At 43.5% G+C, this 21,617-nt stretch overlaps 1 protein-coding gene across 2 annotated transcripts in view; it reads right to left on the bottom strand.

The window, feature by feature from the left end:
• The window catches only part of LOC108933136 (cytoplasmic protein NCK2-like), a 30,985-nt gene extending 9,648 nt beyond the window's left edge, over positions 1 to 21,337 (bottom strand). Inside the window, exons 1-2 of one of the 2 annotated variants that reach the window (XM_018749970.2) lie at positions 21,200 to 21,337; positions 303 to 383 (exon numbers count right to left, since the gene is read on the bottom strand). The gene's annotated coding sequence lies outside the window, so the exon portion shown is untranslated. The remainder of the gene's footprint in view (positions 1 to 302; positions 384 to 21,199) is intronic. The other variant, XM_018749969.2, reaches the window with a different exon arrangement.
• Between the last annotated feature and the right edge of the window lie 280 nt (positions 21,338 to 21,617).

The following is a 21,617-nucleotide window of genomic DNA, read 5'->3' as shown; positions in this document are numbered from 1 at the left end:
CACACCATCAGCACGGCAAGAGGGGCACGCCTCAGACAGACACGCATCCCATGAAGAGCCCTGCAAGCAGAACAAGGCAAGTGAACCTTTTACACTGTGGATGCTGGCTACTCCATATGGTCCTGCAGGACTCCAGCCAGTAAATAAACTCAAAGCAGTGAGGCATCCTCATCAAGATGAGTGTAAACAACAACAGGTCTGATAATGTGTTCCCACAGAGACCAGGAGAGAGAGAGAGAAGAGGAGTAAGGAGAGCAAGAGAGAGAAAGTGAGAGGACTGGCTTCCCTTGTAAACTGCTTACCACTGAGCTCACACTGCAGCAAGGTTTCATATCACACAGAAATACTGCAGCGACAGTTCCTTAGTCTCCACACCGGTGGACCTGATGGAGGTACGAACAAACACATACACAGCAGAACTCAGAATGCACAGTACAATGTGTGTGGTTCTGCCGCTGATATTAAAATTAAACCCCTCTGACCTCCCAAACAGCTGTAGTAAACTAACCATTACTGGGCTCAGAAAGCAAGGCAAAGGCTGATAAACTCTGCCTCCTTTTTAGCAAAGAATCTTAAATTTCTCCTGTTCTAGTATTGGTGTATAAACCTTGTTTTAACTTTTGTACCCTGTAAATTGTAACTTTGGAGAAGAGCCTATGAAAGGTGGGATGAGAATCTGCCGTTCAGGTCAATTGGTGGTGCAGGTTTCTCCAACATTACCCCAACGTTTACCAACAGCACGAGCAAGTCAGGTGTTTCCATGTTGACATATACGCACAGAAGTTCCCAAAACCGCACAACACGGTAGACTCCAAGGGGCCTTTTTTTATGTGTGATGATGTCACTATTCAGGATACTACCCTCTCATCTGTAAGTGTAGGCCTGGAAAAACCTCAGGCTCTTTAAATGGAGACAAGACTCATCCATCATTTCACAAACATTAGTTACTGCAGGGTAACTGAAGGAATTGAGACTTTAAAGAGAAAAGAATTATGAATTAAATTATGGCGCCAACCCTAACATTAAATACATTTTAGATGGCTACTTATCAAATTCATTTAAGCAGTACTACAGTGGCTTCTCTAATGTTATCACAAAGGGCTGTGGTCTCAAATGTTGTCACCTCAAGATTTTATTAGCATCGGTTTGATGTAATATACCCAGGGCAACCAAGCTATTTCGTTTTTGTGCGCGCGCGCGCACACACGGACAATACTTCAGGCTGAATTACAGCCATTTTCACAGTGAATGTGCGAATTACTCTAATATAACGTATTATACAATTTCATTTGACTTCTTTGCTTACTGCACAAATGATGTATTCATTATTTCCAGTCAACAAAAAAAAAGCATCTTATAATCCCAACCAGACAGACAGCTAAACCCTTTATAACCTCCTTAAGATATGAAATGCTCAGCTGCACTGCTGCCATTATGCCGCGTGGGTCCGTAAACCTCCGCTGCCAGCTCGGGTAAAGCAACCCAAACAAATCCAGGAATGACAACTACAGCGATTGTCTACAGTTGAGATTAATTCTGAGAAATGCCCTCTGCGAGGCTCCAACGCGGTCACAACTCCTTCAAAAATCATTTTCATTCGTACCAAGGGCAACACAATCCACGCCGCAATAAGATTAGCAAATCTGAACGCAACAGGCCACAATACTGAAAGGCACAATATCGTTCCATAATGCTCATTTGCAAAACGAGATTTACAGTCTGACAGAAGCTCCCCTTGATGGCAATAAGCACTAACAACTGTTTGGAGAGACGGCTCTAGAAAACATACATTGTTCCAAAGATTAACGCAGCAGTTCGCATGGGTTCAGGTTCACTCTGACAAAACAATCAGATGAACCACACTGTGGCCTAAATCTTACAGAGCTCTGTAATCCTATCTAAGGAGCTTAGCTATTGTCTGAGCAAAACCAATACATAAATAAATACATTAATAAGCTCTGAGGAAAACGGTCAGCTTTTCCAGCCACTATTACACGACAGTCTAGATTCATTTCAAAGACATTTTTCTGAAAATGACTATTTGCTCGTGGAGAGCAGGTCTGGACTAGATATACAGAGAAAGAATATTTTTTGGAGTATGGAGGAAGCGATGCTGAAGGAGAACAAAATTCCGAACGCGTTCGTGTTTCATGGATTGCTCGTTTTGCTGTCTGGAAGATATTTGCATATTTCCTTATTTCACCCTTTCAGGAACAAGAAGCTTTGCACATTACATTTACCTGACAGCACATGACAAGCCATACAGACACAATAAGATATACCGGTACTCTGTTTTCATAAATATAATTCAGGTAGAATGAAACCAATGGTCTTTTTTCTGTTTGGTTACTAGTGGATTTTACTACTTTGTCCTCTTCAGACTGTAACATGAAATGTTTTTTCTGAATGTATAAGAGAGCAAAAGGGCTCCAAATTAAGATGCTCTTTCTGAACTAGGAGAGAAATGTGAACCTCTAAAATCCATGGAATATGTTCAGAACACAGAAATGATTTCTGCAATGTTTAATTGGAAAAAACAAACAAGGCAGCAATTCACAACCTGGGAGTCTGGGAAGAGCAGGATTGCTTTGATTACAGTACTAATTAAATGTTAAATCTAAATAAAAAAATATTTGCCATGCTATTAAAGTCATAGTGTAGAGGGACAGCTCATCATGAAGACAAACCTATACAGTCAGTGAGAGAAACTGACATGCTCTGATGAAAAGAGTGTGAGTGTGTGTGTGTGTGTGTGTGTGTGTGTATATACGTACGTACACAATCAGACTCGGAGCTCCGTTTCCATGGAGGCACTGGGCAAATTAGCATGCAGAGTCAATCTGCAGTGCACCCCGGGCCAAGGCAAACCATGTGATGGATGACCCTACTGACCCCCATGCTAGGGAAGATATGACCCAGGGAAAGGGGATGGAAGGTGCGCACAAGGGAAAACAGCAAAGGTGGCAATTCTAACCAAACTCTCCACATGAAAGATTAGACCTATGGCCCATCTCCCACACACCTGAAGAGTGCAGAAATAGCTACAGTTGTCAATAAAGGACACAGAACATTTAAAAAGTCGTTTAGCTGATACTTTTCTCCGGTGTGACTTACAATGTTAAGCTATTTACCCATTTATAAATCTGAGTAATTTCACTGGAGCAAATTTTTTTTTAAGGGTAACTACCTTTCTCAAGGGTACTACAGCTGGAGATGGGAATCGAACCTATAATCGTTGGGTCCAAAGGCAACAGCCCTAACCACTACACTATCAGATGTCACTACTGCTTTTGACCAAGAAAAATGTCTGACAGACTTAATACAGGGAAGCCCAACAATGAAATATCTTCAGGATAGAACTATTAACCAATGCAACTGCAAATATTAACCAGTACATATATTTTATAATATCTAAGCAAACAGGTTCTGAAAATTTGGTCCAGTTTAGATTTGCTTGATATTGTCATGTCACATGGATCTAAAATTTTTGCTTTAGAAAGAAATGCTCGGAAAGCATTAAAACTCAGACATACAGTAGCACCACTATCAGTTTTAACAGAAAAAACCTCTTTTGAAGGAAGCATGGTGATGCCATTTAACAGCTAATTAAGCATGTACAGGGAGCATATCCATGCCTGTGTGCTGTTAGAGATGTCTCCCCGTAGTCTGTGCCATTGGCACGAGCCCGGGAACAGTCGTTCTTTCCATTTTGGTTCCGTTACCCGAGCCAGCCCAGCTAATCCGGGTCCACTCTAGAACTGAAATAGAGGTTGAACAGCCTCGTGGGAAATTTAGAAAGAAGCGATCCAAAGAGAACTAGAAAAAGAAGGTTGACCCAGACGAAAAGTTGCCCGCCACATGCCCCGCATCAGCGATGCCTAAAAAAAGAAACATTCCCTTAAACATTAACCTCTAAAACAGTATATTTCCATGTTGTTCAGGGAAGATCTTCTGGGAAGGAACTACTCATGTGCACTATGACAATCTCCTCCACAGATAGAAAATCTCTACAGTGGACCTGCACTGTTAAGAGTAATCCAATTTCATGCTCCATACTGCTGGGGAGGCTCTCTCACAGCAGAACAGTAGCCCCTTCAACCACGTACTGAGCCATTCACTTACCCCTGACAAGCAAAAACAAATACATCCATTCCGAATACTTCGGATTGGCCACAGAATTAAGGCAATATTTCCTTTATAGGTACAGTACATAAACATTTTGTCTAAAATAAAAACAAGCCCTTCAGACCAGCCAAACCACACTTAGCCCAACGAGGCTTACCATCTAATTTCCCATAGCATTTTGGATCAAATCACAGAGAAACTGTCACTACGCGTCAATTGAGTAATCATCAAAATACATTAGGAAAATGCATAGGAGAAGCTTAACAGACCAATCACACAGTAGCAACAGATGAAGTATCAGGACAGTTGGAGGGAAATGCAACAGAAATCCTGTTGGCAGGCAAGGTGCTGGCAAGGATACAGGTTATGAATCGAGATCCTAGGGGTCCTGCTGTTGCACTCTTGAATAAAGCTCCAGTATTATTAATGGGTACCGTGTGAAAGAATAAGCATTGTAATCCTTCTATAATAACCTTAAAGGCCTGATGTAAAGGATAATCACAGACAAAACAGATCATAGCCTGTGATTCAAATGAGCCAATCCATGCCAGCAATTACACATTTGAAAAATCTGCGCAGAAAGGTCAAAGGCCAAATATCCAGTGCCGCCACACTGCGGTATTCTTCTGGAAACGGTGACCAGGGTGCGACCAGACTTTTATCCAAGATAGAATGATGTTGGCTGGGAGGGGCCCGGTTTTTCAATGGCATCTGTGGTGGATCATCTTCCCGCCGAAGGAATGAGAAATCCTTCGTACAGATTCAAATGAAAAACAGACCTGCAGAAAAGGAACAATCACACAGCAGATCTTCAAAACAGCACAGCCTCTGAAATCATACACAAATAAATTAAATCGATTTCATACGTCACTGGCCACAGTCACGAAATTACATTATGGAAGATGATTTGAAGGTAAGGCTTAGAGCCGACGAGGATTACATCAAGACACAATGACTAATGAGCCCCAAATAAATAAGTGGGAAAATACCCTGTGGTGACCTGATGCCCCATTCAGGGTGTACAGTCCTTAGCCTTGCACCCAACACTTCCAGAATACGCTGGTGTGATGGGTCCTGATCACTACGACCCTGCTCAGGATAAGTCATTATTGAAGTTGGATGGATGGACGGACAAGTGGAAAAAATCAACAAGGATCCATACACTAGCTGGAGTTGAGGAGCTTCCCAGAATTGTCTAAACTTTGTAATTCAACGTATGAATTCAGAACAGATGGTCCGGAAAAACTAGATAAAAAGAATTATAGGAATCAACAAGGTGACCCTAGAAAACAAGTTTGAATGTTTGCAGTTTGAGGAGAAACTATCCAGCCTCATCCTGCCTGAGACGGGGAAAAACAACAACAAAGCCTAGTCGAAAAAGTAGTCCCAATAACCCCAGGAAAAAAAGGCAATCAGCAACAATTTCTCTACACAACTACAAGCCTACCACCCCCTCCCCCAGGACTCCTTCCTCCTTTTCCAAACACCCTGGAGGTGCTGCCTTTTATCTGGAGCTCCTCAGAAGCAATGCCTCACTACTTTCCATACAGCGTAGGCCCCAACTATCCTCCCTGCTCTCTCAATTTCAAAATCACAAACTAGAAAGCATCTTTATCCCACACCACCTCATCATCCACACAAAAAAAAAAAGCTGAAAATACAACCCACATTAAGTTTCCTCCACAAAAAGGGAATTTTTTTCTCCTCTTGGCTTGTTTCTACAGCAGTTTAATAATCAAAAGGAGATTGCCCCAAGAGTGGCCCCCATCCCCCTGATTCTTTCAAAGGTCATGCGAACTAGAATGAGGTCATCTAAGTTTTTATAAAGATGTTTTTGCTGAACTAATCATTTCAGTGAACTTCAGGGGGACCAAGCCATCAAAGATGGGAAGGTGTGGGGGGGGGGGAGTGGTATCTGTCATCTCCTACAGGATCCACGATTACCATTCTACAAATAAAGCAGTGGTTTCATCAGCAGTTTTATTCCAGTATATTTGTGGCCATTTTTTTGGTCACAGCGGATGCCAGTACTGTCCGCTTTCAACAAGAAAACTCATGTCTGCCAGCTTTTCAGAGACCTCACTGTAAAACTATTTCTGCCTTTCAAAAAAAATAAAAAATTCCTCACTCGTCACTTATGTTCAGTTCCTACCCTCTGGAGAACACAGTCAACATGCTAAGATAAGTCAGAGTAAGACACACTTTGATACACAGGATTCTTCTTCTGTACCACCCGTTAATGAGGTCACTCAGGTCCGTTATACTTCTATTCAATCTGTTAACTTCACAGGTAAGATTACTTTAGGTTCAACAAAGGACAAACGGCTTAAGTCTGCATGAGAAATAGATTGGAACAATAACTACTTCACCCTCCAGCCAACAGCTCAGCATGGCCAAAAAAGTTAGACCTATTTAAAAGTACTGACCCAGAAGACCTGAGAAACCAAAAGAAACAGCAGGGTTGGAGACCATAAACAAGGTCCATTTCCATTTGAACTACCAGCAAAGTCTACAATTTCCCACGCAAGCCTGCTGCTGATGGGCAGTGCACAAACGCAACTGGATGCAAGCAGCGACCTGAATGTTGCTCTACAAGCTCCGAAAATCAGCAAGACAACTCTGCCAAAAGTTAAATTTTTTTGGATGCAAAACAAAACAGCACGACACTCACTCAAAGTCCTATCCATGAGGTCAAAGCCAAGAGAATATGGCGCAGCTAGCTAACGCCTTCCGTTTCATTTGAGCTCGGCAACCTCGCCGTTGTTATTTGAGAGCCTTAAAGAGCCCAAGGCTCTGGGGTGAGTGAGCTCACTGCTGGCTTCGATTATACCCTACACAAAAGACCTCCTGCAGAAGCTGTTAACCACCTGTCCAAGCAAATGTTTGCAGCACTTCATCAATCCATCTTTTATCTCATACAGGGCCTCCTCTGTTACACAGGCAGCGTGACCTTGCCGTACAGATGAGCACACTTCGCCGCCCCTCTTTGCTGTGACTGCAGTTCTAAATAACTCATTTCAGTTTGCTGGGGGGATGGTGTGAGGGCAGAGCGGGGAAATGCAGAGATCAGCTCAAAACTGGTTCGAAAGAGATGGAAATTAAGTGTCCATTTCGTCATATCATGCAACCAGCCATCGCCGCAGCTTTCCAATGATGTGTGACGCATCGCAGTCCAACTAATTTCTTAAAGCCGGGGTAAACTGTGCGGCAGGTGAATGGCAGGGCCGCTGGGTTCACAAGCCACCGCATCCTGGAGAGGACAAGTGACACCAGTGACACCTCCGGGTCAACAGCAAGCCACAGAACAGAGTCATTAACCAATCAGTAACATATTTCAGGCTTTACACACTGCCCACCACCTCTGAGGTTTGGATATAAAATAACTTGGAGCCAGTCAGCTGTATCTGGAGCATGCTTGTCAGTTCTGAAAACTGGATTACGAGATTACAAGCAATTTCACAAACTCTATTCATCTAATAGCGACTGCCAGGAACGTAAGTGCCGCCTGTATATCACCGCACTGCAGCACATCGCTCAGACAGGCACACATAATGACATTCTCCACAGGTCCAGCGCTTGTGAACATTCCCTCATCAGCAAAAGGAGCAGGCAGGCAGTAAAACGTGTGGAAAAGTCCACTGGGAGCGTGGCAGCTATAAATCCCAAAGCAGACCAACAATTACTGTTTTACGGAGGAAAACCGGCAATGCATGGGAAGACGACAAAAGCTGTGCATTGTGGGAGGTGTACGTATGCAATGCGGTGCAAGCAGCAGGGAGATGCAGGATGGTGCAAAGTGAGAAAATGCAGCGCTACGAGAAGCATTCAAGCTTTTTAATCTCCCCCGACTCCGACCGACCACAGAGATGCACTTGCGTCCCTGTCCGATAGCCTTGTTGCCTGCACCTCTGACACTGAGCCAAGGCTGATCTTGCAGTAGCTTGCTTGAAGGACAATCTACTGTTCATTAGCCACACAAATTGCCTCACACGCCCCCTTACCTGCAGACACACAAATCCTATCCCTCATCTCCTCACACAAGCACTCTCATATCCCATTCCGCAACCAGGAGAAAAGGCTTCATCTGCCCCTTTTCATGCTCCTCAGGCCAACCATAACAATAGAGAACTAAGCTAAATGCAGCCTAATTAAAAAGCGAGGAACCCTTGAGACAGGAAAACCTTGTTCAGATTTAAATTTCGGAGATGTCTTACCCCTCATTTTTTGCTCAATTTCCTCTCGTTTCCACAGGAGCCTGTCTGACACCGTGGCGTGTGGAGACGTGACGTTGATTTCTCTTTTAGTGGCGGGACTGGCTGCGCTAGTCCACACAACTTCGCAGAGGTCTCCCCTGCCCCAAAGCAAGCAAGGGTTCTTCATTCCACTGCAACATAACCCCAAGACAACACTGACCTCCACATGACTTTCACCATGACCTTCTGCAAAACTGGTGGCTGACGACAAATTTGAGAGGATAAGAGGAGGTCACTCTCCAAAACAGTTGTAGCTCAGTTGTGTTCGCATAAGCGCTCCAGCGTAACCTACCGTTAAACAAGGTACCAGCATATTGGTATAATCAGGAGGGGATACTACTTACAATGCCAATTATAATAGAGATGCTAGCTGGGAGACTGAGAATCTCCATCCTCAAAGGCCAGACCAGCAGTGCTTTCATACTCATAAGTGAGTTATTTCAGGGATTGTACATGCGCTGGCTGCCTTGGGTAATTAGGACAAACTGGATTGGCATAACAACAGGAGAAAGACATAGGACAACCTGAAGTCAGCATGATCTGTCCGGTGGGATTTTTTGCCTCCATTTTCTCCCAATTTAGTCATATTCAATTTGTATCTCACTCAGGACTGCCAGGAAGCAGAAGGCAGCAATTCACATCCTCGCCAAACTGGTTTTGCTCCGACAGTCAACTAACAGAAGGAGCAGGGAGACCCTCTGCAAGGACATCTAGCAATCTGCAGGTGACTGACTCCCTAATTGATTGGGGTTAAATGCAACGTGCAGCCAAGAAGCAGATCCCAAGGGGTCAATTATCACACCCTTCCCAATAGAAAAACGCAAATCTGATAAAAAGACTCCAGCCTACAGGAAAACTCCTGTCTGGATCTTGGTCTCAGTCTGCACATGGTGAATGCACCTTTGCCAAAATGAGCCTTTTTTTCCTGGTCTCCCTTTCACACCATCAATAAGTTACAAGTCAACTTCAAGAAATAAGAAAAAGGGTTTTTTTTTTTTTTTTTATTTTCATCACAGAAAACAAAGTGGCTGCTCAATGAAACTTTACAAAAGCCTTCACTTTTAAAGTTATTTCAGAAAAACTGAACTACAATTAAAATGCAATAACACTACAGCAAGCAGAAGTTCTGCTGCTTGTCAAAAGTGTCAACTAAAACAGATGCTGAAACCGACACAGACAGAGCCTTCCGAATGCATGTTGTTCAGATCATTGTATGCCAATTGAAACAATGAGTTCACGCCTTAGTCAATGCAGCAGGGAGTGGCACGACTCTTCACGGGAGAAGACTGCAAGACTCCATGTGACATGGATACATAGTTAACATCCAGCAACCTCTCCTCATAATCCCCTCTAGACACTGAAAGATGAGTGTCAACACTGATGACTGGTGCCAAACAAACAGTAATCTGTGAATCTGTTAATGGGGAAGTACCAGGGCAATTCCATGTGTGACATAAACATGGGAAACCTTAGTTTTATTTGTGCAGTGCAGAAACGGTGAAGGTCATCATCCACTTCAGAAAGTTCTATGGCTTGTCACCATGGTACCAGCTAAGAGAATTTTTAAAATTTTTTTTTTTGTGATCAAACTCTAGAGTGGCCACCTTGACAAACCTTGTAGAAGTAATAAAAGGAGGAAGAAAGAAAAGCGTTTGTCAGCAAGCCTCTCTGTTGGAGCCCCATTACAACTCCCTGACCAGTGAATTATCTCTTTTGATGAGTGTTGACTCTCTTTCACAGCCTGCTACCGTGCCTGTGCTGAGGGCCATCTGCGTGTCACCAGTATCATACTGGTCGTCATTCCAGTCAGAAATAAATGAGGGTTTTTACCAGTATCAGGTAATGCAATTTTGATGAACAGGTTAACACTTCTCCCAAAAATCCAGGTGAATGAGGGATAAAAAGCAATCACTCATAAATATATGAACAAATGGTGAGACTGTGTTACTGCTCATAATAAAGACTCATCACACACACCATTTGCTTAATGCAACCAAGGTTTTGGACATCTGAGAACAGAATCTGTTGGGAATTTTGGGTGATGAGTGAAAATTTGATTAAAGAATTTATAACTTCTATGAAATCAAAAAAAAATGCAAGTTTCATGAAATTTCATTAATTTTTCAGTAAAAGAAACATTTAATTTGTACATAAACACATGTAATGTTATGGCTTAGTTAATCTAAGTGGGCACTAAAGGGAAGGTTTAAAATCTTTTTAAAGAATTTTTTGTTATATTAAAGAAGCTGAAAAACAAAGGACATGAAGGGCAGGAGAACAATTTGGAAGCTTTAAAATAAAGTCAGTGGGATATCATACCAGGACATCCCTGTGATTAGAAAACATAGAACTGAGAAGGCAAAAAAGTGGTAATATGAACATTAATGGAAACTGACCTGAATGTGGAAAATTTATCTAACTAAAATCTGAATATTTTCAGATACTTAACCAAAGAACTGAAAAGTAAAATCATAGCCATTTCTGGATTCCTACAACTATGCAAGCATTAAAAATTCAGTTAGAGAATTGAAGTGAATGTTGTGACACAACAAAATTATAGTGGTACTCCCCGAGTCCTTTAGATAACCCCAAAAAAAAACTCAGACACACTTACGGATGAAAATAGAAAATTAAACAGTTTAAACAGATAATACAGTAAATAGATAATATGGTATAATACAATAAAATACACTTGCACTTTGGCCTGGGGTGCCTTGGACTTCAGTTGCAAACACAAATTTCACCAATGGTGGAGCAACTAAAGGTCTGGAGGACGGGCTGTAAAAGGGTGAGAAAGGGTTTGAGGTGGCTTTGAAATGCTGGAGGCATTAGGTAGGTCTAGATCTGCTGGGTCCAGCAGATCAGCAGGAGGTTAAAGCACACCGTCTGTGATAGTCCTTGACAGGGGTGCACCCACATAAAATGAAATCAAAAAGTGGAAATAGCACTTGTCACTTGAACACATGTAACTCCCAGAAATTTCACAGAAAGATTTCCTTGAGGTGAATGTGAAAGGTTAGAAGAAAAAATTATTGTGGACTCAGCGAGCTAATGTAAACCATGTCAAAAACATCAACTAATTTGTCAGTCAGCATCCTGGGCTAAATGTAGATTCCTCACCTAAATAAAATTCGAGACCATTCAAGCAAAAACCTTAAAACAATGCTGATGCAATGGCAAAGTTCAGAGAAAGGACAAAGCACCAGGTTGTCTTCAACTTCAGATGCAGAACACCTTATAGAAGTATTTAGATACTAGTAATCGTTTGATTTTACATTACATTTATTCACTTAGCAGATGCTTTTGTCCAAAGCGACTTACAACGGATGCTATGTAGTGTTATCAGCCCACACACCTTATTCACCAAGGTAACTTACGCTGCTAGATACACTACTTACAAGGGGTCACTCATCCATACATCAGTGTAAATCAGTCTCTGTACCACTCAAGCACTATGGGGGAACCTCAACAGCATGTCTTTGGACTGTGGGAGGAAACCAGAGCACTCGGAGGAAACCCACGCAGACAGGGGAACACGCAAACGCCACACAGACTGAGCGGGGATCGAACCCACGTTCTATCACACCACCCAGGCGCCGTGAGACAGCAGCGCTACTCGCTGTGCTACCGTGCCGCCCACAAATGGTGTATCATTTATCACCAATGCTATATTAAACTTCTGTTCTGTTGTATTTCAAAGCACCAAAGCTCAAAACTGTCAGTTACAATGCATTTGTTAGAATTTTTTTTTAATTAAAAACATGAATATTTTGTTTGCCCGAGTTCTGTTCCCAGGGCAGAATTTCACCAGCACCAAGATCCCCAAAAGCAGTTTAATTTCCTTATTTGATTGGAGAACATGACTAACCATATAGAGACTTGTAGGAGAACTTGATCTAAATCAAAGTGAATCACCAATATCTACAGCAATTAACAACTTGAAACAAAAAAAAAGAACATTTAAACCAAACTAAGACATGGCAACACACATTACAGTGTAACAGCACCAAAATTCCATCGAGGCTGAATAACTCAGATATAGAGATACTGCAACACTGATGCCATTTCACAGGCCCAGCACTGCTAGGAAACAAACATTCACGGTGCAGCTCCAGTCACTAATACCGCATTGCTCCTCTACAGGGTGGTAAAAATAGCCTAGACCAAGCTTTCAAATATAAAGAATCACACAGAATGCCATGGAGACAGATTCTAGATCCCTCCAGTGAGGCAACACCTTCGGGAGCAGCCATCCCTCCCTGGAGACGCAGCATGAGGGAGGCATACACACAAGGACTACAACCCTCTCCAGCTCCATGATGCCTTTCTCTTGGCATCCTTGTATTTGTTTGGTCCTTCACTGCTTTTGGCAGAGTCACAGGGTCTGCCTGCTTAGCGCTCCAACAAGGGACCCCCAACCCCCATCCCATTTCTCTCCCAGCTGCAGCAATACAGAGGAGCAAAGGCTGTGCATTTCCCTGGGGATCAGTAAAAATTAAACAGGAAATGACAGCTTTGCATGCATGGGAAGAAGAACTTTATTTTAACAACTTTCTGATTCCACAGAAGAAATGCTCTGGCTACTGAAACATCATTACTAACAGTAGTGGGTTTTTTTCAGGAACAGCATCCTTCTTATCTCAGAAGTCTTTGTTCTTTTACTGCTGGTCCTTAATTTGAAGGATGGATGAGAATAAATTAAGCCCTAACAACTGTTTGTCAAAAACAGCCAAGTATACAAACAAATCAGACTCCAGAAGACATGCTGCAGAAGCAATGCCTTGTGGGGAAGGGCTGAGAACAAGCTGGACTTAACTGAATCACAGGTTCTGGTTTCAGAGCATCCAGACTGCAGTAGGTAAATAACCATCACAGGCCTTTTTAGTGATGCGTAGATAACAAGGGACAGATGAGTCTGGTGCCTGTAACACCACTAGTCTCAGTGGATAGTCTGCTGTGTGATGCTGACCATCTACAAGGTTCTTTTAACACCAAAGCTCATGGCACTAAAAATGTCATTATATAAATTCAGCACATCAAGTCGAAGAAAATTTAAATTGAACACATGGCGGAATGCTCAGCACAGTCTGATTGAAAATTAAATCATTCTGTTTGAAGATTTCCACAAATAAACCAGCAGTGTATTTACGTTGTCTTAGAACACTTCCTTGTGACACTCACCTCCTATTGTTGCAATCGCATTTATTTAACAGACATAATTCCAATTAATAAAAAAGTTATAATTAAAATTTAAACTAGGTACTGACATGTATCCATCGATCCGTTCAGCCATCCAGTTACAATGACTGCTTGGTGGGTCGCAGTGATCTGGGCCCTATCCCAAAATTGCAGGGTTAGCCCATCCCACGCCGCAAAGCTGAGGGGGCTGTACACCCTGGATGGGATGCCAGTGACACATATACATTAATTTTTTTTTTTTTTTTAAAGTTTACATTTATACTACTTCATTTAGCAGATGCTTTTCTCGTAAGGCACTTCCAATGAAGTCTATGTAGTGTTATCAGCCCACACACCTTACTCACCAAGGTGATTTACACTGCTAGATACACTACTTACAATGGGTCACTCATCCATACCTCAGTGGAACACACACACACACACACACACACACACTCTCTGTCACTCACACACTATGGGGAACCTAAACAGCATGTCTTTGGACTGTGTGAGGAAACTAGAGCACCCAGAGGAAACCCACGCAGACACGGGGAGAACATGCAAACTCCACACAGACTGAGCGGGGATCGAACCCACGTCCTCTCGCACCACCCAGGCGCTGTGAGACAGCAGCACTACTTGCTGTGCCACCGTGCTACCACACTTACAGTACATCTATATACTGAATAGCCTGAGGTAAGTATCTGGCTATGACATAAAAATATTTAGATGCTTAGCAGATGCTTACCCATTTCACACATTTGTGTTCATACTTAAAAACACAGATGTTCAAGGAAGAGACATGTGTTTAAGGATATCTGTAACTGGGACTTGAACTAAAAACTTCTGCCCAAGACTTTAGTGATTTGATGAATCTCAAACCCAACTTTGTTTTTTTAAATTGTTTCTATTAGCCAAAACATAACCTGGATCTTCAATTGAGCACCTAATTATAAAGAAGCCAAATAGTGCAGATTCAGCAAGTGTGTGATCTCATACTGCAGCAAGCAAAGCAGTTTTCCCATGCATCAATGAAAGGGGAATCAGGTAAGTCAAGCACACAGTCCTTGACACCAGACATACAGAACTGAAGCTAACAAAGTTACACTGCAGACTTGACTCACATGCAAGAAGCCAAATCCATAAAGCTCAAAAGCCACCGGAATTTGAGGCTATGCCGTTCAGTGGCAGATGCATGAACCCTCAACTCATAATGTGAAACAACCAGCTGTACTCATGAAACACATATCCACAGCATCTTAAATTAATAAAATATGGTGAAAAGTATGTTTTGCAACATGCAAGAACCTTAACCACAATGCCACTTTCTGCCCTGCTTGGATCAAGTGATGACTCAGCCCACAAAAATGACCAAATGCCTTGGGAGAACAGAACAAGATGGTTTTGACCCACTGCAGATGGAAGAGTGGGATTGAACAGGTGGGATCAGGATTCACAAACCCAGCAAACCCCACATTTTGTGTCAGATGGAAACCAAGACTGCTTTACAACATCACCAACTCCAGCTAGCTGCCCTGCAGACATTCATGCTACATGACCAAGAAACTCTTTACTGACAGACTCCTGGGTGGGAAAAGCATGAATGGCCAGAGACCCAAAAGTTCCTCAGGCTATATCTTGCCATGTCAGGACATTGGAGAGTGTCAGTCATGCAATCTACAGTATATCACTTACTGGGTCAAGCCTAGGTACAGCACTTGACTAATACAAGTCTGGCGTTTCCCTGGTTCACGGAAAAATATGCACGACCGGGATCTTAAAGGCTGTTGCACTCTGACGCTTTTCTCCGTTCCCTCCCTCTTTTCTTTTAAGGTTCTCCTGGAGGGTAGATTTCCAAAGCATTTCTTTCGCAAACTTTGTTAAATACATGGGGCTACAACAGTGCATTTCCAGGATGAAATCTCCAAAAGAAGCCGACATGTTACATACCGTCAATATTGAATTCCCAGACACAGATACTCTGCTGTAATAAGATACGTGTGATACTTGTGCCATCAGAGAACAAAATGGGTTTCCCCTCGCAGAGTCACGTTTATTCTCTGCTTCTTACAGTACTTGGTGCAAACAGTGGCACATTGACCCCTATAATTAAGTCATTTAGGGGAAAAGAGCATGCTAACACATGATGAAACAGGCAAACGGGGATTGTGTGTGGTCCTGTATGACAGAATGTTTCTGCTGGGACTGTGACTGTCTCGTTCTAGCCTGTGGCACAAACAGTAAGAGCAGCAAGTGAGAGCAGCGTGAGCCATCGCAAAGATGTTCCCACGGCGACAAGCGAAACCTGAAGGGCTCATTCACAAAAAGAAAACAACGTTTGCCCCATAATGGCTGTTGAGGTCACGGACCCCAAGGACACGGGAGCTGTAATGCACTGAAAAATCTGGGTTCCACATGTTCGCCAAATGTCACTACGAAACAAATTACACATATAGGGAGCAGAAACAGACCGAGGCAACGACCAAAAATTTGCAAAATGAAGACGTTCTACACTCTGACAACACAAAAATATTATGATTCCATCTTAATGGACCGAGGACGATTACAGCCCGAAAGACCTGAAGGTGATGTCTCACATTTATTCATTTATCCGATACTTCGCTCCAAAGTGACTTACAACGTTAAGGTACTTAGAATTATTTACCCATTTATATAGGTGGTTAATGTTACTGGAGCAATTTAGGCTAAGTACCTTGCTCAAGTGTAGTACAGCCGGAAGCGAGGACCGAACCTTTGGATTCAAAGGCAGCAGCTCTAACCGCTACGCGACCAACTGTCTCCAGCTGCAGTTAACGTTTTACCTCGTGAGGCTAACTGACAGCACGCCAAACGCAATTCTCATTAAACATTCATAGATAATGCATTCTGTGTTTTGCTGTTGTGCTAACTCAAGTAATTATCAAGCAGTACTCATGCTGAACAGCCAACCAAGCATATCGGAAATGTTGCTTAATAAAGAAGCTAAATAGGCCGTAACGTCAATGTTTAGCCTGTTTTGCCGAAGGTCATCCAAGAATCTCCTCATTCAGCCAAGCGTCCAGCGAGACAGAGGTTCTACCAAACATACAGAGAGAGACAGAAAATGTTACACTAGTGCCATTTCCTACAGTTTTTTTTTTTTTCCTTCTTGTAAGGCCCTCATTCTGGCCAGAAACCTTGTAGTAGGCTTAGCCCAGCAAAATCCAAGCCAAGAAACAACTCGAAACGGCACTTATCCATCCATAATCACCATGTGGAAGATCAAGAACACTGAGCATCGCAATGGAGCTGGTTTCCTCAGTGACCCTCGGCGACCCTCAAGAGAGCGGTGGTGTTAAGTTTCACTGCCCCGTTTAATGTCAACCTAGACCGGCCAGCGTAACTCAAAACCTGCAAAGTACAGTCAGAGGGAATGAAAGGTGGAAGCGGCTCAGTTCAGGGGCAATTACCTTTCGTGGGAGGTTATATATCTGCCATCTATTTTCAACTTTGTCCAGCATTTTCCAGAGATATAGAGTAGCTCCCACTGGGGAACAATACGACTGCACAAACATAGCCCTTTAGTCTTTAAACATCCTATTTCTTTCCTCATATTAAACAAAGCACACTGCAGCCTACTACCCCACAGATGGAAAGACAATTGAAGAAGAGGTTTTTCCACAGCCCGTTGAGCAGGGACTCACTTCAGGAGCAAATACTGCTGCAAGCTAAACAGATCTGTCGCTCCACTGGCTGATGAATGGAATGGCTTCTGGCTCTTAACATCTCTGCAAAGGACCTAAGGAATCCTGCTTAAGAGCCGTTTAAAAATGGGATCCGAAACAGCAGTTTATCAACATCTCATCTTATTTCACATTATCCACTTTTGCTGTATTTAAATCATGCACACACATATGCAGAGCTGAGGATGTAATCTGAAAATTTAACTCTCATTGACAGCATTTCACAGAAGATGCCCTAATGCCATTTCCTGCCTGAGGAGCTCTTCGGGAAACTTCTAGAAGGAGCAGACCATACCCAACCCATGACGCAGCAGGACAAAGTACCAAAATATTTGCGGGTCATGACCTTTTATGTTTAGCTGCTATCCTGAGGGAGATTATACAACATATACAAGAATGACCCTGCAGGCATGCCAGGGAGATCTGCTGAAGAACTGTGAGGGTCTGAGTGAAACAGAAAAAACTAAGAAGCGGAATGCATCATGCTTTCCTCTAACTGTGAGACAGGGTCTGAGAAACCCAACTGTGTTATGAAATAATGAGCAGATTCCAGAAGTTACTCAACATAATGGACCTGTCCTGCAACTCTTGGTCATACCTTAGCAGCACAAAGCTGGACAGAACAGTGTTGTCACCGTAAGCCTAACTATCCCGCTGTAATCTTCCGTACACAGCACAACTAACTGCCTAGAGCCAAGGCCCAGTCGCAGCTCCTGCTGACAGCACATCCACCACCACCCTCAACTTCAATGGGTCATCAGAGAGCTGAGGCCTCTTCAGGAACATTCTAGAACACCAAATGCACATTAAAGGCCTATCTAACCTCATAACCTCTACAACTATCTTTCAACAGATTCTGACCACTATAGAGGAAGTCATACATTTGGTTATTGTCTTTGAGCTCCTTTTTTCTCCAAAAGTAATGCTGTTGTAGGGGAAGAAGCTGTGAAAAGTAATTTTCACTGTCATTTTGCAAACCACAAATCATGTTTGGAAGTGACACTACCTAGTCTCACCTCAGCAGTTGTGTCTCTTACCTTCCCTCAATAGACGACAAGAAACTGGACTCAGCAGTACCGTGACAACTAAGAAAATGAGAGCCACAAAGTACTAAAGAATTTCTGTGCTCTCCCATCACATCGTCCGTTTCTTCTATACCTCCCTGGATATATAGGGTACATCACTGCAGTTGCATACAGCAGAGCAGTCTTAGTCTCTTACATGGCATAAAGCAACACTTTCAAAAAGTCAAACCAAAAATATCTTGGGATGGGCTCCAGTCCAGAAGAGATGCCACAGTCTTAAATACTATAATTACACCATTTTATGAAACAGATTTAGGTCAACCCTGAATCAGCAGGGGCAGGGAGCTGAACGAACACTTAACTCCAGCAGATGAGCCAAGCATGGACTTTAGGATTAACGGCCTGACATAAGAACAGGATCAACACTGGGTAATGGTAATTAATACAACGCATCAGAGCGCATCTACGGGGCTCTTCTGCTTCTGTTTCAACTCCTCCGCCAAGCCGCTCCGCCGCGTCAGCCCAGAAACGCAGGCTGGTTAATACAGAGAAAGCGGTAGGCATGGCCTCGCCTCCAACTCCACCTAAGCAGAGCTGCCGCTGTGGGTCCTGTCGTATCGTCCAGCCACCTGACGTACGGTTCCGTCCAAAGACAAAGACACAAGTTATCTAGTCAAGACGACCTGGCGAGGTGTACTTGCCTCAAATACAATCTGTAACGTAAATCCGTCCACATAAATCCCTGCAGCTCTGACTTGGACCGAGGAGAAAATATGATTTGATACCAACTGAAACGGGCAGCAGGTGGTGTACTGTTTAGAAACAGAAAGACAGAGGTTTCAATCTCACATTTACATTTATTTAGCAGATGCTTTTCTCCAAAGCGACTTCCAACGAACTCTATGTAGCGTCATCACTCGCACGCTACGGGTGAACCTGAACAGCATGCCTTTGGACTGTGGGAGGAAACCAGAGCACCTGAGAACAGACTGAGCAGGAATCGAACTCATCCTCTCACACCACCCAAGCGCTGAAAGACAGCAGCGCTACTCATGCGGTAGTAAATCTGAGCAAGGTACCCTGAACTGGCACAGTAAGAACTGGAGGAAAAAAACAGAAAAAGCACTTAATAAAATCAAATAAAGGCTACAATGCTCAGAACTCCATGATTTATGTAAACGACTAGATAGGAGAGCATATGCTATCTTACCATAATAGTTTTTTGGCAGGAAGCCTACACCTGCATACCTGTGCATACTAGCATGCTCTCCCCCTTTTTTAAAGTTCACTGTGAAAATTACCCAGCTGTATAAAAACCGTAAATCACTGAAAGGCTTAACACTGTAAAATGCTTGAGAAAAGCAGAGATGACCTGTGGAAAATCATGTGCGCGCTTTATTTACTATACCATATATCAATATTCCATCACTTATTTAAGCTATGCAAACTGGGTAGCTTTCGTACCCACTTACACCAGGAAATGTAAAAAAAAAAAAAAAAAGTGTGCAGTTTATGCACCTCTTGCTGTTGCGAAGCAGTCATTCAAAGGTCCAACAGAAGGTGACCTGCGAGGGTTTCTCACCCGCCACAGTAAAGACGCGCTTCGCCGCGTGTTGGTATCTCGCTCGCCTGGTTCGTTAAAACTCCAATTTTGTGAGAAAATAACACCACCTGTGCGTGGAAAGCGAAAAATAACTGCTGAATGGAAAGCTGCCCGAGGAGACATTAACAACTCTTCGGGGGGGGGGAATGAAAATGGCGCCTCTTTCCAGTCTGTTTCCATGGGGACGTGGAGCGGTGTGCGCGAGACCACCGAACACGGCGGTGTCCGAGCGCGAGGACCGGCAGGTGTGTCGCCTCGCGTGACGCGGGAATGTTCGCTCGGTCTTTCTTGCGCTCAACAACACTGTTGGAGAAAAAAAAAAATTAAAAAATAAAAGAAAAAAGGAAAGCTGACAGAAAATATCGACGGAATTCCGAAGTGTATTAAAACTTTGACAAACAGTGTGACAGAGTAGCGAGATTCATTCACAACGGCGCGAAACCAAGCAGGGCGAGGGTGCCCGCCAGTATGTGAACATTGTATAATATTGCTTTTTATGACTAACATATGTTTATTAATGTCTTGTATTGCTGGAGGAAAGCAGGGAGGGAGCGAAACAGACAGTTTTGGTCGAAGTGTGTGTGTCCCTCTCGTTTGTGCGCGCCGTCGAGGACAACCGTCCGTTCGCCTCACACGATACACTCGAGGAAAACTAAATCCATGTTAGGTGTTTTCTCGAGGAGTGTCAGCGTTTTCAATCTCGATTTGAAGAATTTAAGAAATGATCCTCGTCGTTAACCGCGTTTCACTCAACGACCAACCGGCCGGGTCCGGACGACAAAGTTTGTGCTAAGGATTCAGACGTAGCCACAGCTGTTTCTTGGATTTTTACTCTAACGCTTCGAGCTTTTGTCTTGTCATTTTCAAACTAATATCTCAATTTAAAAAAATTAAAAAAAAAAAAAAAACCCACGTGTGGACTTCTCCGTACACAGGTCTCGCACTCCGGCGTCCTAACCCTAACCACTTCGCCGTACGTTTAACAACAAATTCTCTAAACTGTAGTTTTACACGTCAGCCTGATCATGACATGTGTCCTGTTTTGTATTATTAATCAACTTTTTAAGACGGAAGACGGGGCCGCGCGCAGGCACGCCGGGCTGGACAATGGATGGACAACGATCCGATCGGGAGCGCCACAACCGGACCGCGCGTCTCCACCGAGGACACGCACTCACACGCGGAGACGCTCGTGTTCTGCTTCTCTCTGTCTAATCTTAATCGAACCCGCAACACACGCCCGTCCCTGTGTGTCCAACTTCACGCTGCACACGCCGCCGGTTGTTTCCTTACCGTGATGCGTGTCCGTCGTTACGAAGCCCAGCAGAGCGGCGGCTTCTGCGATCGTACGGAGTCCGCGTTGCGGTGATTCCGGATAGCGGCACGAGCTTCCTTTCCTCTATTCCTCCAATCGCAGCACAGCGCGCTCCATGTATTGATATTCTCTCTCTCTCTCTCTCTCTCTCTCTCTCTCTCTCTCTCTCTCTCTCGCGGGCCTGCGCGCGCTCCATCTATTGATCCCCTCTCTCTCTCTCTCTCCGCTAGCGGAGGTCCCATTCATTAAAATGCAGTAAAACTATTAAAAGCCTTTACTAAAGATGTACACGGAAGCAGATGAAGGTTATTATAAATCTGGAATGATTTCATTGATGCCACGTTATTCACGTGCCTTCTGCAGCCCAGCAACAGTCGATCCGCGCTCTGCCTGAAC

This window comes from Scleropages formosus, chromosome 1 (genome assembly GCF_900964775.1).
Source record: "Scleropages formosus chromosome 1, fSclFor1.1, whole genome shotgun sequence".
NCBI classification, from domain to species: Eukaryota; Metazoa; Chordata; class Actinopteri; order Osteoglossiformes; family Osteoglossidae; genus Scleropages; species Scleropages formosus.
The sequence above is the reverse complement of the archived record's forward strand: the minus strand, read 5'-3'. Positions and strand labels throughout refer to the sequence as shown.